Consider the following 16306-nt stretch of genomic DNA (forward strand, 5'->3'; position numbering starts at 1 on the left):
AGACTACTATTTCCCAGTGCTTGAGACCCAAAGTCTGTTACAGGCCTCGCTGGCTGAAATCAAGTGTTGGCAGACAAAGCCTGCAGGCCCCTCACCTGAGCTGACATCATCCAGTATGTGCCTTCCCCAGCTTGCAGAAGTCACCGCACCTCGTGGCTCAGCGTCACTTTTCTCTATTTCCAGAGGCAGCAACACAGCAACTCTTCCTTGCTCTGACAATGACTGGCTCTCCTACTCCATTTCCATATCGATGGACCCATGTGATTATGCAGGTCACCTGGGCAATCCAGGAAGCTATCCACAGGTCCAGGTCAGCTGATCCACAATCCCTAAGGCCCTTCTGCCAGTCACCTAATATGCACACAGCTCAGGAACTAGGACTTCACACCATTTCATGTCCCCTGTACGACTGCTTTGCAGAAGATATTCACTGGCTGATTTTCAGAATTTGACAGAAATTTGTCCCAAGTAGGCAATTTGCTGGTGATTACAGTTATCAAGTGAGAGAACCAGAATTTGCACAGAAATTTCAGGCCCCTCTTCTCACCATTGGCAACAAGGTCTCTTCCAGGAGGAATGAACCCATGTGGGGAAACGTGGAGACCTAAAATGGAGAGGATTCTGCCCACAAAGAAACAGCTACCAAAGTAGCCTTCAGATGTTATTTCGGACTGTAGTCAGGGTGGCAATCTTGTCTTCACTCCTGGTCCCTCCTCTGCTGCAAGTGCAAGTGAAATCACAAAAGCTGTAATGCAGCCGGCTTTCCACGGGTGAGGAACAGAGTGGAAATGTTGCTGGTCAGAGCAGAGAAGCCATGAACCTGCAGAACTATGGGACTAAAATTCTGTGGTCTGATGTGACCAGTATAGATACCAAATCACCCAGGATGGGAGGTGAGGGCCCAAGCTTCCACTCAAGGGATCCCCCAAGCTGTGTAGCTGGTGATGTCCACATGGGCTTCAGCAGTCACAGCTCTAGGTTGGGACAATGAGCTGACACACGTAGCAATGTCAAAAATGATGACGCTGAGATAGATGCCCAGGCCACAGTACTATCATTCCAAGACAAGCTGGCTACAGGCAGAAGGCCACAGCTAAGCCACTACAAAGAGGAAAGGGGGAAGTAAGGTAAGAGAGGACACAAAACAACAAAGACCAACCAAAATAAACAGAGTCTCCTACACTAGAAATGAGCCCCCAAAAGCAATGGTCAAAGGAAGGAAGTATTGTGTGGTATTGTGCAGGAGGGCACAGACTTCTGCTTCAGTGAGGCCATACCCTCACTGACCACCACAGTCCTGACTGGATTTAAAGAGCCAGTGTAATGCTTAACACTCAATCTAAAGGTATGGCCAGAACACTTAAGTGAACACAGAATTAAGTGATGAAAATAATCCAGGGCCATTGCCTGTGTCTCCAAAGGTGTGGGCCAAAACACAAAGAGAAGAGCACAAAGAGGACCACAAGATGGCTCAGCAGGTAAAAAGCATGACAACTGAGTTTGTGTCAGCAAATATATATGGTCCTAATAATCCCTACAGGTTGTCTTTATGCCCCCACCACACACACACACAATCCTTTAATTATTTGTAAAAGACAGAGACACACACGATAGATAAGATAGATAGACAGAAAAATAGAAAGTGTAAAAATAGTCTTTTCCTCTCTGGAAGAACACAATTTTAACCCAACTTTCAGAGCACTTCCACTTGGAAAGATGAACTGTTCCTACAGTGCATCCAGGAATAAAGTATCATAAGTGATTAGGAGGGGCGCAAAAGTAGATTCAGTAAGACTTTAGATATTGGAAGTATCAGACATGCAATATTAAATTTTCAGTATGTTTTAAAAATTCAAAGGACGTTTAAGAAGGAAGCATACATATATTAACAGGGAACAAGATGATTTGAAAAATAATAAAACCGGTAAAATATGAGTGAAATAGAAGCATATTGAATTGAGTTTAAGAGAGAAAGAGCAGGGTATGAAAGAAGTTATCCAAAACGTGTCCCAGAGAGACATGGCAGAAGCATGAAGGGGAAGGTAAGTCACGGTGTAGCTAGGTCTAAAGTACATATGCTTGGATTTTAGGAAGCAGAGAGGACAGTTGGAAAAAGGCCACGTTTAAAGAGATAACAGTGTATAACTCACCAAGACTGTGGAAAGATGTAATTATCAGAATCTAAAATTTCCTTGAATCCCAACCAGTTATAAATAATACAGAATCCATACCCTAATACATGCGGGTGAATGCAAAAAATAAGACGATGAGAAGCGTGAAAGTGCCCCATCCACACACTCTGAGAGGCAATGACCTTCAAACCACACTCACACCTCTCCAGCAGCAAAGAAGAATGTCGGTGCATTTTTAAAACTATTTTATTTATGTTTTTTATGCCTCTTTCTCCCTTCTCCACCCTAATCCCTTCCAACAACCCAACACCAGGTAAGAGAGAAAGGTTAGAGAGGGGCCAGAGTTCACCTTAGTTACTTCCTTGCTGGTTAGGGTCAGTGGGGGCAAGTCTGATCTTTGTTTCAGGATATCTCCAACGTCTTCTCATCAAACGGCAGCAACAGCAACTAGGAACAGCAGGGACAAGCAGCAGCAGCCTTCTTCCTAGGAGCTCCCCTTGCTCTCTCTGGCCTCTGGCATTTATTCCCTCTCCAGAGTCTTCAGAATTAAACTATCTGCAGCTGCCAAAGAGCCGCTCTCAAAACCCGCAGGAGGCAAATAGTTTTCTGCTGTGGACAGTCTGAAGGAGCCTCATATCCCACACCTGGGATTAAAACAAAAAACGTGTTTACATAACGTTACTGAGCTTTTAAAGACGCCAAAACTTACCACTATAGGGGAAATTAAAGCCCATTGAGGAAGTCACTCAAAATTCCAAAAACAACTGACTTTCATCCTAGAATTCTGCATCAGTTCTAGAAGTATCTAGAATAAAGATAAAATAGGTGTTTTAAGCTGGTCACCATGTGTATTGCTTATATGGCAGAATACCCAGTCCTTGATGGTTGGTACCCTCTTGATTCAGAGCTTGTTAGGCAGTGGGTGGCCAGGCATCTTCTGATGGCTCCTTCCTGTATCTGCTTCCAGCAGGCAGGTAATCAGCTCTGCAAGATCTTGAGTGACCCTGTCAAATGTCTGCTGATTAGGCTGATGGATAGGGACCTCGGTTCTCCTCTTCAGGCTTTTCATCCTTGGGAGAACTGATCAGACTCATGTCAACTGGTTTGAGTTAAAAGCACAGTTCTAAGGGATGGAGGAATGGACTGGGACTGGAGAACTTGAGACAATTTTGATGCTTGTTACATATTGAGAGTCGCCAAGCAAAGGGGACTAAAGACATAGCTTCGGGGAAGGGAAGAGACCCAGAAGAGACTCAGGAGGTTCTTCAAGTGGCAGACATTTGCAAGGGTAGGGCAGAAAGTCTGGGGCCATGTAAGACCTTGTCTGGGAAACAAGTCTGAGGTAACAGAGTGGGGAAATTAGAGACCAGGATGAACAAAGCTGAGAAGGGAATGATCTGGAAAGCCTTGGGAGACTGTATCTCCCCAGAGGGAGGGTGGGAGCAGTAGGGATAAACTCTAGAACATGAAGGAACTTAGACAGTGTACTACCAACAGCACACATACAATGTCTGCTTTCTGACGGGTAGAGACAGTTCTAGCTACCATGTGTCTCTGAGGGGTGATGAGTCCCCTGGGTGCAGGACCGAGTCCTGGAGAATAGCCTTGAGGCAGCTTCCCCATTTCTAGGAAGATGGTGAAGCTCTGTTACCAGAGCCAAGACAGACCCACCAAAATGAACATCAATGGACCAGATCTCACCAGAACAGCTGCAGACCTCCATGAGCAGTGATGGCTTCCGGGTGGATTCTATTCCCACTTCATGCTGCAGTGCAGGAAGTACAAAGAGTTTTCATATCCAAACCTCACAAGAGAACTGCTAACGGGTGTGCTTCAGCAAGAAGGAACCAACTCTGCAGGAATAGCAACACAGCACTTTCAGATGAAGTAGTGGAATCAAAGTTCTAAAACATCACTAGTAAAACTCCAAAAATGTATCATGGTCAGGAGGAAGAACAAACAGTAGTTGTTAGTCAGTCTTCAGCCAGTATGGAGGTATCAGTTCATGGTCACATGGTCTTGTAGTTTTGGGCCTGGAGCAAGGCAGGACCGCAGGGCAGAGAGGGCATGGAGGAATGAGGCTGCTCATCTCCTGACATTCTACTTTACTATCTACTGTTGTGATAAAGCACTAACCAAAAGCAACTTGTGTGGGTTTACTTCATCTTGCAGTCACCATTCACAATCCTGCATTGAAAGAAGCCAAAGCAAGAACTTGGGAAGCCAGGCAGACACTTGGAGGCAGAAACTGAAGCAGAGGGCATGGAATAATCTGGTTTACCAGCTTGCTCAGCCTGCTTTCTTACACAGCTCAGGACCACCTGCCCAGGGACGGCACCACCCACGGTGAACTAAACCTTCCACACCAATTTTAAATCAAGAAAATGCTCACCTAGAGGCAATCTGGTAAAGACATTTTCTCAGTTGAGGCTCCTCTTTCTGTATGACTCCAGCTTGTATATCAAGTTGACTGAAAAAAAAAAAAAAGAAAATAAAAGATACAAAGAGGAAGCAGCTAGAGTCCACCGATGACTTAAAGACCTCCAGTAAGACCTGCACTTCTCAAAGGACCCACTATGTCCCAATATTCCATGGGCTGGGAAGCAAGTCTCATTTTGCACATTGGAATACCACTTAGTACGTGCTCATACTATCGCCTTTATTGAAGGTACATGCCAGTAATGAGAAAAAGCTTACTAGATAAGTCCCATCTTTTGACCACACTGCACCATGCCCAGTGTCAGCCTTCTTTGAAAGCTACTCAACCAGGGTCCATGCCAGGTTTCTGGGGCAAGAGAAGCAGCAAACACAGCCTTGTCCTCACTTTGATGACATCCCTGCTGAGGAAGGATTCAAACTCAAATTCATAAGTTCAGCTAATTGTTCTCACTCATGAGCTCTTCTAATTTCTGCCCAAATTGTGCTCACATGAATATTGACTTTGCAGACATCCTTCTACCCCTTGCTGAGCCTTTGGTTTATTTGAGTGGCATCAAAGATCAGGCAGAGCCATGAGGTCAAAGGACGAAGGAGCTCATTTCCATTCTAGCTCCACTGTCACCAGCTGTGGGACCTTGGACAAGGTACCCAGCCCCGGTGTTTCCAAGTTTTCTTATCTGCTCGTTACCTATACAGTGGAGAAGCATTTGGCTAACACCTGTGAAGCTATGAGTCAGATCCTGGGTTCTCAGGTAGAGCATGCTCTGTCAGCGTTGCTTGCCAGCACACCTCTAGGTTATAAACAGCAGGGCAGGACTCCCCAAGCAGCAGACCTAGAAACAGTTTTCCAGACAGCTCTTGCCCAGACTTTTGTCCTACATGAACAGGCTCCAAGCCCATTTTTACCTTACATCGCCCTCAGACTTGCAGAAAAGTGCAAGCGATCGACACGGAAGGACTCTGCACCTTGTCTCTGCAGAGGAGCAGTGTCCCTCCCCCTTCCTTCCCATGAACACACAGACACCCGGAACTGAAACAGGGCTGTAGGGTGCACACCTATAGCCCTGCTCCACACAAGCCACTATTCACATGGAACAACACAACATATTTCTCAGCATGCTGCTATCGATCCTATTGTAATAAACTCCCTGTTTTGTTTTATCGGGTCCCATCAGATCTATTCATCAATAAGGTATTGTCTTTTTTTTTTCTAGGTTCAGATTCCAGCATTATAAAGGGGTCATCGAAGTCATTTCAATCCTCCTGATTTAATTCTAATTCTCTTCTTAATCCTTTAGACTGAACTCATTCTTGGGGTGTTATAGGTAGAAACAAGATTGCTAGGTAAGTTTCAGGCTCCCCCTGCCTGCTGCCTGGATTCAGCTGCCGTCTTCGGGGTTTGGATAAACAAAACAATAAATGCAAATGGCTCTGCCAGCTCTTTCCTGTGTCAAGTGTGAGATTATCTTTAGACATCCCCTTGGTTCCCTCCAGCCTGGTCTGAATGCCCTGTGGAGAACTTATCTCTCTGCCACAAGTCAGAAGGAGCCTGGACTCCATCACAGCAGGGATGTGCCTCTCACGCTTTGGGAAATACAAGAAATCATTAAGCTGTCCCAGGCAGAGCATCACCAAGGCAATGTTTGCTATTGAAATCATCCCTTTTTTGAAATAATTTTTGGAGTTCTTTGAGAAAAGCATTGTAACAGGGTTGGAGCAGTGACCAGTCAGGAGAGCTCTAACTTGGCAAGCATAAGGGCCTGCCTGAGTTTGAGCCCAAAATTCACGTAAAAAGCCAAGCATAAACCCAGCACTGGGACGGTAGAGACAGGTAGATCCCACTGGCCAGCCAGCCTAGAGCTAAATTGGTAAGCCTCAGAACAATGAGACTCCTGTCTAATGTATGGATCACTTGCTAGACCACTGTGCTGCTGGAGCTCTCTGAGAGATAATATCCCTGAGGATGACAAAGGAGGTCCTCTCCAGGATATCTCTGTCTCTTTCTGTCTCTGTCTCTCTCTCTCTCTCACACACACACACATACACAAACACATACACACACATACATACATTTTTAAGCAGAAAAACATTGTATAAACTAACATGGCATCCAATACCTACAGGGGGTGCCCTGTTTGCTGATTGCCAAAGAGGACAAGAATGGGGTGCTGACAGAGCCCTTTCACAGGGAGTGAGCTCCCTGCCTGCTCACTGGCCACCAAGCCCCTGACATCATTGCAAACACACAAGTTCCGGATTAGGTAGATTTTTACCTTTTAGTGACTTTCATTTCACATGCACTTTAAGTGAAGAGTTCATTTCTCCCACACTGGTCCTTTTTGAAGGGTACTGGTCTCAGTGGAAGAGGACAGGTAGAGGAGCCCAGGTACCAAGGGTGGCTGCAAAGTAATACTGATGGAGTGCCTACCAGCAGAGTGCCCCCTTTCTCAGGACCCACCTAGGGCTGAGCCAGACCCAGAAGTTAGGCAGATGCAAGGAGTGATGTATATGCAAATGAATCATAATGCATATGTAGATGAGGCTGTCCCCACTGGCACATAACCTTCATTAGTGGCCATGAAGTCTCAGGGCCAGTCTGCCTAAGAGCCCACTGTGCAGTTACTGGTGCTGGAGGAAGCCTCCGTGGAGGATGCAAGGCCTTCTGCCGACTGCTTTGTGATGGTTTTAAGTTGTTCCTTGGCGCCTAACAGAGCTTATCACGTACATTTCATTTCTGGAAGCTAAATGGGTATTGGCAATGTTATCTCCTCCTAGTAATGAACTGAAAGTTCAAGAAGCCAACTCCTGCTGCAGTTTTGTGCCAGTCCTGAGAGGTCCTGGAAGAGGCAATGACTTTCCCTAGGAGACCATGGACACTGGAACATCTCTTGGATGTGGTCCAGAGCTGTGTAAATGGGTTCATTTTCATGCTTGAGAGACGAGGGGGCTTTTCATAAGAATGAAACACATGCTGTAGAACCTACTGCTATTGCAGTCACCATGATTAAAAGAGCAACTTGCCGGCTCAGAGCCTCACCCCACCTTAACGAATGCTTACCGGGCTGCATCTCCTGGTGCAGACTGTAGTATTTTAACGTCCTCGCCAAACTCTACCCACCTGCCTGGTGCCCTCTCCCTCAATCAGCCAGGATCGATTCCTGCATCGCTGTCAGCCAGCCTCTCTTCCAGGAGCTCATCGATTTCCTGAGATGAATGATTTCTGTCTGTAAAACCCAAATTACCATTTCCCTCAAAGTAACACTTAGAATGTTTGTCTCCCTGATAATGTTAACATCATCCATAATGACCCATTGGGGACACTTAACCTGATAATGTGGAGATGGCAGGGAACCAGTGAAAGCTCACGTGTTGTCCCAAGCTAGGGTCTTAGACATGAGTACCAGGTAGTACCAGGGCCACATTGGACATTCCAGAAACCACTGCTTCTGTGATCTTCTTTAACGATGAGCAGAGACCAGCTGCCCTACCTGAAGGACAGCTTCTCCCTCCCCAGGCCTGGGGGCTTCTTAAGGACACCTTGCTTGGTTGCCTGCCTGCATGCATGCATGCCTGTTTGCTTTCTGAGCCAATTCTGGGGTTCAGCTATTTGCCAGACTCACCAGGACACAGATATGGCACACCTCCTGTGCCACCCTCCAGAAGCTCACAGGGAGAGAGGTCACCTTGAGACATCAAACCACCAGCAGGGTCGTACCATGGGCTATAGCCCAGTAACAGACTGGGAAGTTGTAAGAAGAAAACATTTGGGCTTCCATGGCTGGAAGCAGAAACTGTGGGACTGAGTGCAAATCACTTACCCACAAAGCAGGACATAGAGGAAGCAGGACTGGGGAGGAACAGTGTAGCCTGAGAGCTACTCAGTTTGGCCTGACCAGAAACTACCAGGCTCATGCATTTGGAGTCCACTTGAGGAGACAGTTAGCAGCAGAGGAACCCTGGAAGAAGGAAGGGTGACTGCTAGGCCTCTGAAGATGTGAGGACCAAAGCAGGAGATGGACAGAGCAGCTAGCTCCAGACTCTCAAGAGCATGGAGCGAGTGCCGATTGCAAACACAGCTTTTGCTCCAGAGAGAGTTTATTCTGAGCTCAATATGAGTTATTATGGCCCAGGAACAGGGATTCTGGTTGACCCAAATGAGATATTCCTGTATGCAAGTGGTTATGTGAGCTTTTTATAGTAACAGAGTAAAATAGAGTCATAAATCAATGCGATCGGCAAGAATGTTGGTGGGGACACCAGGTGCAGGGCTTATAGAAGAACGGGGAAAGCTCTGCTATAGATTGCAAATGTTATAACATCCTTAACTTCAATGGGTGGAAGCTAATGGTCTACCACATTCATATGTTCCGAAGTTTTTACCTGATAGTCTCAAAGACAGCAGGTCAGACACAGAGAATGGTCATGAATGGCTATTAAAGGGATTGTGACTGTTAATCTTGTCAACTGGACTGATTAACTGGAATCAACCAGGAGACAGGTATCTGGGCTGGGCTGTGAGGATAGTTGCTAGGAAGATTAACTAAGGTGGGGGAAACCTTAGTTTCCCTGCAGAGTGGGCAGAAACTCCCAGCACAACCCACATAGAAAGAAGCCTGGAGTGGTGGGGGGCAATGCTGCTTTTGCCTGCCTGCTTTCACTTCTTGCAGGTAAGGGTGTCTGTGCTGTTGTTGTTGCTGCTGCTGCTGCATCTCTCCACTGACATCAGAACCCAGTTTCTCTGGCCTTTCAGTGTAGATTGGAGACTAGTGGCTCTACAGAAATTCTCCAGGACTGAAAATAGCTCACAATTATTTTGGCTGTTGATTTGCTACATTCCAACTTTCTACCATCATAGTTTTCATCAGTCAGTCAGTCAGTGAGCACATCGTCAACATAACTGATTTTTCCACAGCCTTCAGTTCACACAGAACCAAAAGAGGCACCCTGCAGCCATCTATGGAGACACAGGAAGGCAGCTTTCAGTCAGGCCAGGATGAAGGCCACACAGGAAGCTGAGCTCCTCAGGCCATGAGGCTTCAGAGCACCTGAGCCCAGTATAGACGCTAAAGAGCCAGAGATTAAGATCTTAGAGCCTTACCCTGCCAGGCAGTTATAAGCTAGTGGTTCAGGGGTCTTGGTGATATACACACATACATACATACACACACACACACACTGGCCTTAGACATGTATTGACAGGTTCCCTCTGCAAACCCCATTTCCTGCAAGCTCACTATCTGCCAGTCAAATGGATGGTCACCGCTGTCTCTGCCCCTGGCAGTGGGCAAAGCTCCCCAGGTCAATGATGATGTCAAGAATTCTGAATTCATAAGCATCAAGAATGGGGCATAATGGACAGCTAATTCTGATCCCAGTTTGGAACACATTTTTTTCCATTCCTGCCTTTGGTTCCTTGTGCAAATTCCCAGTAGATGGGATGAGTACAGTGACCTCAGCAGTAGAAGGAGACGCAAAATCAGAAGGGCCATCAATCCTGAAGCACTTCCTCAAGCTGGCAGGCACAAGGGGTTCCCGGGGGGCACACATGTCCATGCAGAAAACCTAATACAACTGTTAGGCATTCGTACACTACACCCCGCCAGAGGGTCTTGGGAGACACAGGAAGGGCCCTGGGTACACATTGATACAGTTTGTTCCTGAAGAGACCGGAGACCTGGCCTGTAAGAAGAAGAATGAGGCTTCCTCTGTCCTGTCTGGTCCTGGTGCTATCTGAGAGTGTGGTTTTCCTATGCCATGGCTGTGAATTGTATATTCCTCAGGTTGGGACAGAGGTTCTCCTCTAAGTGTACAGAGAGTGAGCAGCAGCTGGCAAGGGCCCCTACTATTCTTCAATGGCCCTTCAATGACCTCTCATGGTGGAAAATGGCACCTACTAGAACTCCATGGCCTCAAGAGACACAGTAGAACATAGCGGGAGCCAGAAGGTGGCCTTGGTTGGGTGCAGCAGAAGACATTCAGGGCACCCACCCTTTGGGGACATTTAGCTTGGTGACAAGTGAGCCACTGGGTAGACCTGCCCTGCCTGCCATGACCCGGGGACTTCCATCCTCTTTCTTCTTCTTGAATCTGTATCTGCCCAGCTTCTCCCTGAAGATCCCTTCCACAAAGAATCACTCAGCTCAAAGCAGCTTAGGTTGAAAAGCCCATTTCTGAGTGGAAACCTTGAGAGCCGCTAGTGTTCTCCACAAACATGTCTCTTGTGCCTCTCTCTTGAAAATGACAGGGTTGTTTAACATCGGGTAGGTTATATCTCATCACTGTGAGTAAACAAGTACCTAGCAGAAACAACTCTGGGGCAGAGAGGCTTGTTTGAGCTCCTGGTTTAAAGAGAGCCATCACGATGATAAAGAAGACATGGTGCAATCCATGTGAGGAAGCAGGAAACATCTTGGTCACATCTTCTAGACCAGAAAGCAGAGACTGGGCTGGAAGCAGAGCTAGGCTACAATCCCGATAAGCCCTCCCCCAAGGACTCTGTCCTCCAGCTAAGCCTCACCTTCTCAAGGTTCCATAACCTCCCCAAAACAGTGGGAGGCCCACTATCTGGGACCAAGTGTTCAAACATATGAGCCTATGTGGGATATTTCCTATCCAAACTGCAACACTCAGGAAAAGCGTTTGCTCTGGGGCAGATGAGCATGCACACACAGACACACACACGTGTGTGCTCCTGTGCACAAGCACAAACTTCCACACTTGCTAGCCACCTTCCGTCAGAAGCACAGTATCTCCTGTCTGGGGACTGAACTCACTGACATCCCAGATTCCTCCATTAGACCCATGGACCACTCAGCTCAGCTCAGCTCAGCTCAGCCCAGCTCACCAGCCCTGGGGGAAGATACCAGCCTCACACAAAGCCCTCCAGGAAGACAAATGACCCCAATTATGGCATCAAAGATAGTTTTTGAATAGGGAGAAAAATTCACAACGGCTCTTTGTAGTTTGCATTCGGAGTTACCTTCAGCCCAAGACACCTGGGGCCCACATGGCTCTGGCTTTCCATTTCTAAGAGAGCTGCTGAGCAGCACGCAAGCAGCTGCCACCTTGAACAGTGCTCCGTAACACACCAAGCTCAACTCCATTTGTTTTCCGAGGGAGAATTTCTTTTAGAAGCCTATCAGAAACTTGAGATTAGTTCCAGGAAAACTCCTAAACTGACGGCACATATTGCAGTGGCTTCTGGAAGGATCCAACTGATATAGAGCAGGTGTAGGCTGAGGGTAATTAAATTAGCCCCGTGTGAGGGCTGTTTGGAGGATGGCTGAGGGTTACGCCTCTGCAGATGAAATGTCAATATTTTAATAACTTTCCTTGGAAATATATCGCTGTGTAATTCTCCTCGGACTGCATTCTGAGGTTCTTCGGCATCGCTCCCAATGATCAGGCTGCAGGAATTACCACTCCAGCAATGGATTCCTGTGTTCTTCCCATCCCCTGACTGTTTCACCCCGCCATGGTGTGTGCTGGAAATACAATTCAGCTAGGGTTTGACATGTAAGGGTTCTTTAAATGTCTTTCGGAGCTCTGGTTTCTTATTTTTATCTCAGTGACTAGAAAATTAGAACACTTTTGCTAGTTCTCTCTAAAAAAGCTACAGCAGCAAAAGAGGGTTTGGCAATGCATTCCTATGCCCTCTGGCCCCAGTGGGATGAACACAAGTCACTTTCTCTACAGAGAAGCTTATGAATATCCAGAGGAGGCCAGGGTGCTTGGGTCTACTTTGGATGTCAAGACTGAGAGAAGCTGAGGAGAGGAGCTGGGAGCCCCCTTCAGGGGTGAGGCTTTATCTGAGAATGTCTACTCTCCATCCACTCATGAGGCAGGGGCCAAGAAAGAGGAGATAATACTAGTTGGAACCTTTATGTCCATAGAGACCACATAAAGGTCTGCATCAGCCACAGTCCAGAAACCAGAGTAAGCTTTCACATCCGCCACCACACTTGAGGCCAGCCATGGAAGACACAGAACAAATCAGCCAGTGTCCAAAACAGCCCAGTGCTCATTCTTTAAAGCCTGTAGTGCCCAATTCTTTCCTCCGCAGTTCTCTTGAGTGACACACGAGACAGGAGTAAAACATGAGGACACAGTGGCCCCTCCAGAGCAGTCCTTGGCCATCAGGAACCAGGAGACAAAAACAGCCCCCTGCCCACCTGAGGACGCTCTTGCTTCTCTGAGGTTTTTCCAGTGGTCCAAGCTAACAGCCCCACTGTTATCCGTTAGCATCTTCTCTCACACCTAACTCAGCTAGGTATTCCTATGATTATTCCACAAACAAGGGTCCTCATCTAGGGAAGTAGGAAGCCCCACATTGCAGGAAGGGGGACCAGCTTGATGGAATTGAGTTCACCAGCATCCTTTTCACATGTGAAGACTCAACAGAAAATGCAGTTAGCCCTGGGTATTGGGCCCTTAGGTTCAGATTCCCACCTGAAAAACCAAATCCCTAAAGTGGGTAGCAGAAAGATTTAAATGCTCTTGCTCCTGGGACAAATGCTATTAAAGTCCTACTTTAAGGGGAAGGGATGAGAGCAGCATTTCTCTGTCACCAGGAGTAAGTCAAACTGTAGTGAGAATTGTGTAATTTTGGCTTTTTTAAAAAACACAGAAATGGGGCTAGAGAGATAGCTCAGAGGTAAAGAGGTAAAGGTAAAGAGGTCAGAGGTCATGAGTTCAATTCCCAGCAAGAACACAGTGGCTCACAACCATCTATAGTGAGATCTGGCGCCCTCTTCTGGCATATGGGTGTACATGAATGATGATAAATGATAAATAAACCTTTAAAAAAAAAACAGAAATGTTATGGGAATATATTTTTATTTTAATCCCAGGTGTGGGCTAGGAGGCTGCTTCACAGCAAGTGACTATGGTTTGCCTTGTGCTCTAGAAGGGGTGAGGTGTTGCCAGCTGCAGATAGTTTCTGTGAGTGTGTGACACTCAGTGTTTGGTTTTCTGGAAACTTTTCTGGGGATATACAAACGCTAAGAAATGGGGTTGCTGTTGCTGGCTGTTTGGTGGCTGGATGCTATTGGTTACTGTTTGTCAAGTAGTCATGCACAATGAAACAAAGAGATGAGAAGAAGAAATCAGATATCCCAACAACGAAGACCAAACTTGCCCCAAGGAACTCTATGGCCCTAATCAGCAGGCTTTGGGAGTCAGGAATGGTATCACAGCTATCCCTGTTCTTTGGCTAGCTTGGGGGCTAGGATTATAGGGAAGACTTGAAACAACACGAGGTATGGAAGGAGCAAAACGGGACTCTTCCCAAGTGAGAGTTTCCTGCTAGCCTAGGCTGCACTGTCACAGACTTCTGATGAGAGCAAGGCAATGACCCTTTGCTATCTAGCCATGTCTGCCTCACCAGGCTCTGTGGCTGTAGAGATAGGCCCCACCCACCTCCCTGCTATAGCAGGAAGGCCCAGAGTCCCACTCAAGCCACTGACCTCCCAGAGCTGCTTTCTGTAGCTCCAAGACCAGAGTAGCTGTTCTGCTGGGGTCACTGACCAGCACAGAGCACAATTCAACAAAGAGAGCATGTGCCCCACCTAAAAGCTTTCTGGAGATGACACTTTAGTGATTTTTCACTCAGGACAAATTCAGATTTTAGGATTGCTACCAGGGTATCTTGGTTCAGCCACTTGGATTGTTCCAAGTCAAAGTGCAAAGGAATTCACAGCAGGGCTTGCAGGAGGCTAAAAATAACCAACGCACCCACCGGAGCCAGCTCCGCTGCAGCAGCTGCAGAGTGCCATGGATAACCTCGCCTGTTTTTATTTATTGGCTTGACTCTAAGACCATCAAGAACAGCCAGCCAGCAACACCTGCCCTTAGTGAGAGTGGGGGACTGTCCTAGAGCCCAAGAGGTCATGAAAACAGACCAGCTCTTCCTCCCCGCCTCAAATCTGCAGGTGGCCTGGGTATGTGAGCTGGATCCTTCCTCCCTGAACCCCAATGGTCCTGTCACTACTCAGCTTGTCTTCTCCTGTGTCCCCAGGCTGTGACACATAGCCATGAGGGCCCTCAGACAGAACGTCTCCTGGCTCCAAGCAAGTTTCCCTCACTGAGGGTCCCTGAAGCCCTGGTGTGCAGACAGGTGTGGGGCCTCACTTGAGGTTGGCAGGCTTCTTATGTAAGTCCTGGCCCATTAGGGCCAGGTGTGTGGCTGAGATTCAGAACAGGGGGGTGGGGGAGCTACAGGGAGGTGGGAGTCCTTCACCGGCCAAAGCATCTTGCTGGCCTTAATCACTTTCTTATTTAGGAAATTTTCCAGGTGTTTAAAGGATTGCGGCACAGAAGGAAGACACCTGCTTTGCTGGCTACACAGCAACAGGCCCTGATCACAGTAAGAGAAGAACTGGAGGCCATCAGCCATTATAAGTGGTTGTCCAGATAGATCTCAATGCACCTTCGTTTTCTTTCGTTTGATCTTTAATGGCACGTTGATATAAGATAAACATGAATATATGTTCCTAAACACATGTATCTGCTTGTTTATTCACTTATATTTTATATATTTATTAAGCACACTAGTCAGTCGGCTCCATACAGTTGTTACTCATCCTGTAGTCAGACTGGTATTAGACCAGATCCTGTATCCTCCTGAATCAAGATATAATTTCTGCCCAGAATAAACATACAATCTGACAAGAAAATAGACATACTTATAATTATAACCTAACATAATAAATGTTCGTGCAAAAGTGATATGAGAGTCTCTGTGGCCTCCCTGTCACCCAGAAAGGCCCTGAAGCAGGGAGCTCTGGGGAAAGCCCAGCTTCACACTGGTAGCCACAGTCAGTTAGAAACTCTCTCTCACACACAAGTCACAGGTCTTGGCATGGTAAGTATCAACAATATGCAATTTTAATTAGTAGCAAAAATATTGCCACAAAATGGTACGTGCTGCAGAAAAATTTAGAATGCAGAAACAAAAGATGTATTGGCCAGAACTGTTTAGCATATCTGATTCTCCCTAGCACTCATGTGGTAGGCTAAGATAGAACATGTTGGCTAGGAGGGTCTGAGCCATGCCCCAAAGCCATAGCATCTGATGCTCTGTCCACCTCCTCTGGAGATGTCCTCTTTTCTCCTCCCCCTCCCTCAAAGCACATCCTTGGGATATGGAGCCCCCAACTCTATTGACATTAAAGGCACCCCAACACACCTTCTCAGGGAGCACTTACCCTGGTTCACTCAGCTAAAATGACTGCTCATCTGTCATGTGAGTGTGGGGGAGAGGAGCCACAGAAACAGCAAACAGGAAGATGACAATCCTGTGCCATCCCACCACTCTGGAAGACCTACTCAGCATTGTTTTGTGTCAACCTTTAACTTTAGCATGTGTAGACATGCGTGTGTATACCTGTGGGACCAGAGGACAACCTCAGGAGCCATCTTCCTTGAAGCTCTCTGATTTGACTAGTGAACCATCCCCCCGCAACCCCCCCCCCCCCGGGATCAGATTGTCTCTGCCTCTCTAGCCATGGGATTGCAAGATCACACCACCTGACCTGGTGTTTTTCACATGAGTGCGGTGGGACTGCACTCAGGTTCCCATGCTTGAAGAGCAAGCATTTTACTGGCCAAGCCCTTGCCCTAGCCTCTCATACAGGACCATGCTGATATAACTAATTGTCTTCTCTTTTATCCCTTTACAGTTAGCACAGGAGAAACAGGGACAGTGGCTCACACCTGTAATCCCAGCACTCTGGAAG

At 47.1% G+C, this 16306-nt stretch overlaps 1 protein-coding gene across 1 annotated transcript in view; it reads right to left on the reverse strand.

Annotated features, from left to right (window-relative positions):
• Window positions 1-3577: 3577 nt before the first annotated feature.
• LOC110549026 (MAPK-interacting and spindle-stabilizing protein-like) overlaps window positions 3578-16306 on the reverse strand; it is a 100923-nt gene continuing 88194 nt past the window's right edge. Inside the window, exons 3-4 of the transcript XR_009591362.1 lie at window positions 4525-4602; window positions 3578-3985 (exon numbers count right to left, since the gene is read on the reverse strand). The gene's annotated coding sequence lies outside the window, so the exon portion shown is untranslated. The remainder of the gene's footprint in view (window positions 3986-4524; window positions 4603-16306) is intronic.

This window comes from Meriones unguiculatus, chromosome 1 (genome assembly GCF_030254825.1).
Source record: "Meriones unguiculatus strain TT.TT164.6M chromosome 1, Bangor_MerUng_6.1, whole genome shotgun sequence".
NCBI classification, from domain to species: Eukaryota; Metazoa; Chordata; class Mammalia; order Rodentia; family Muridae; genus Meriones; species Meriones unguiculatus.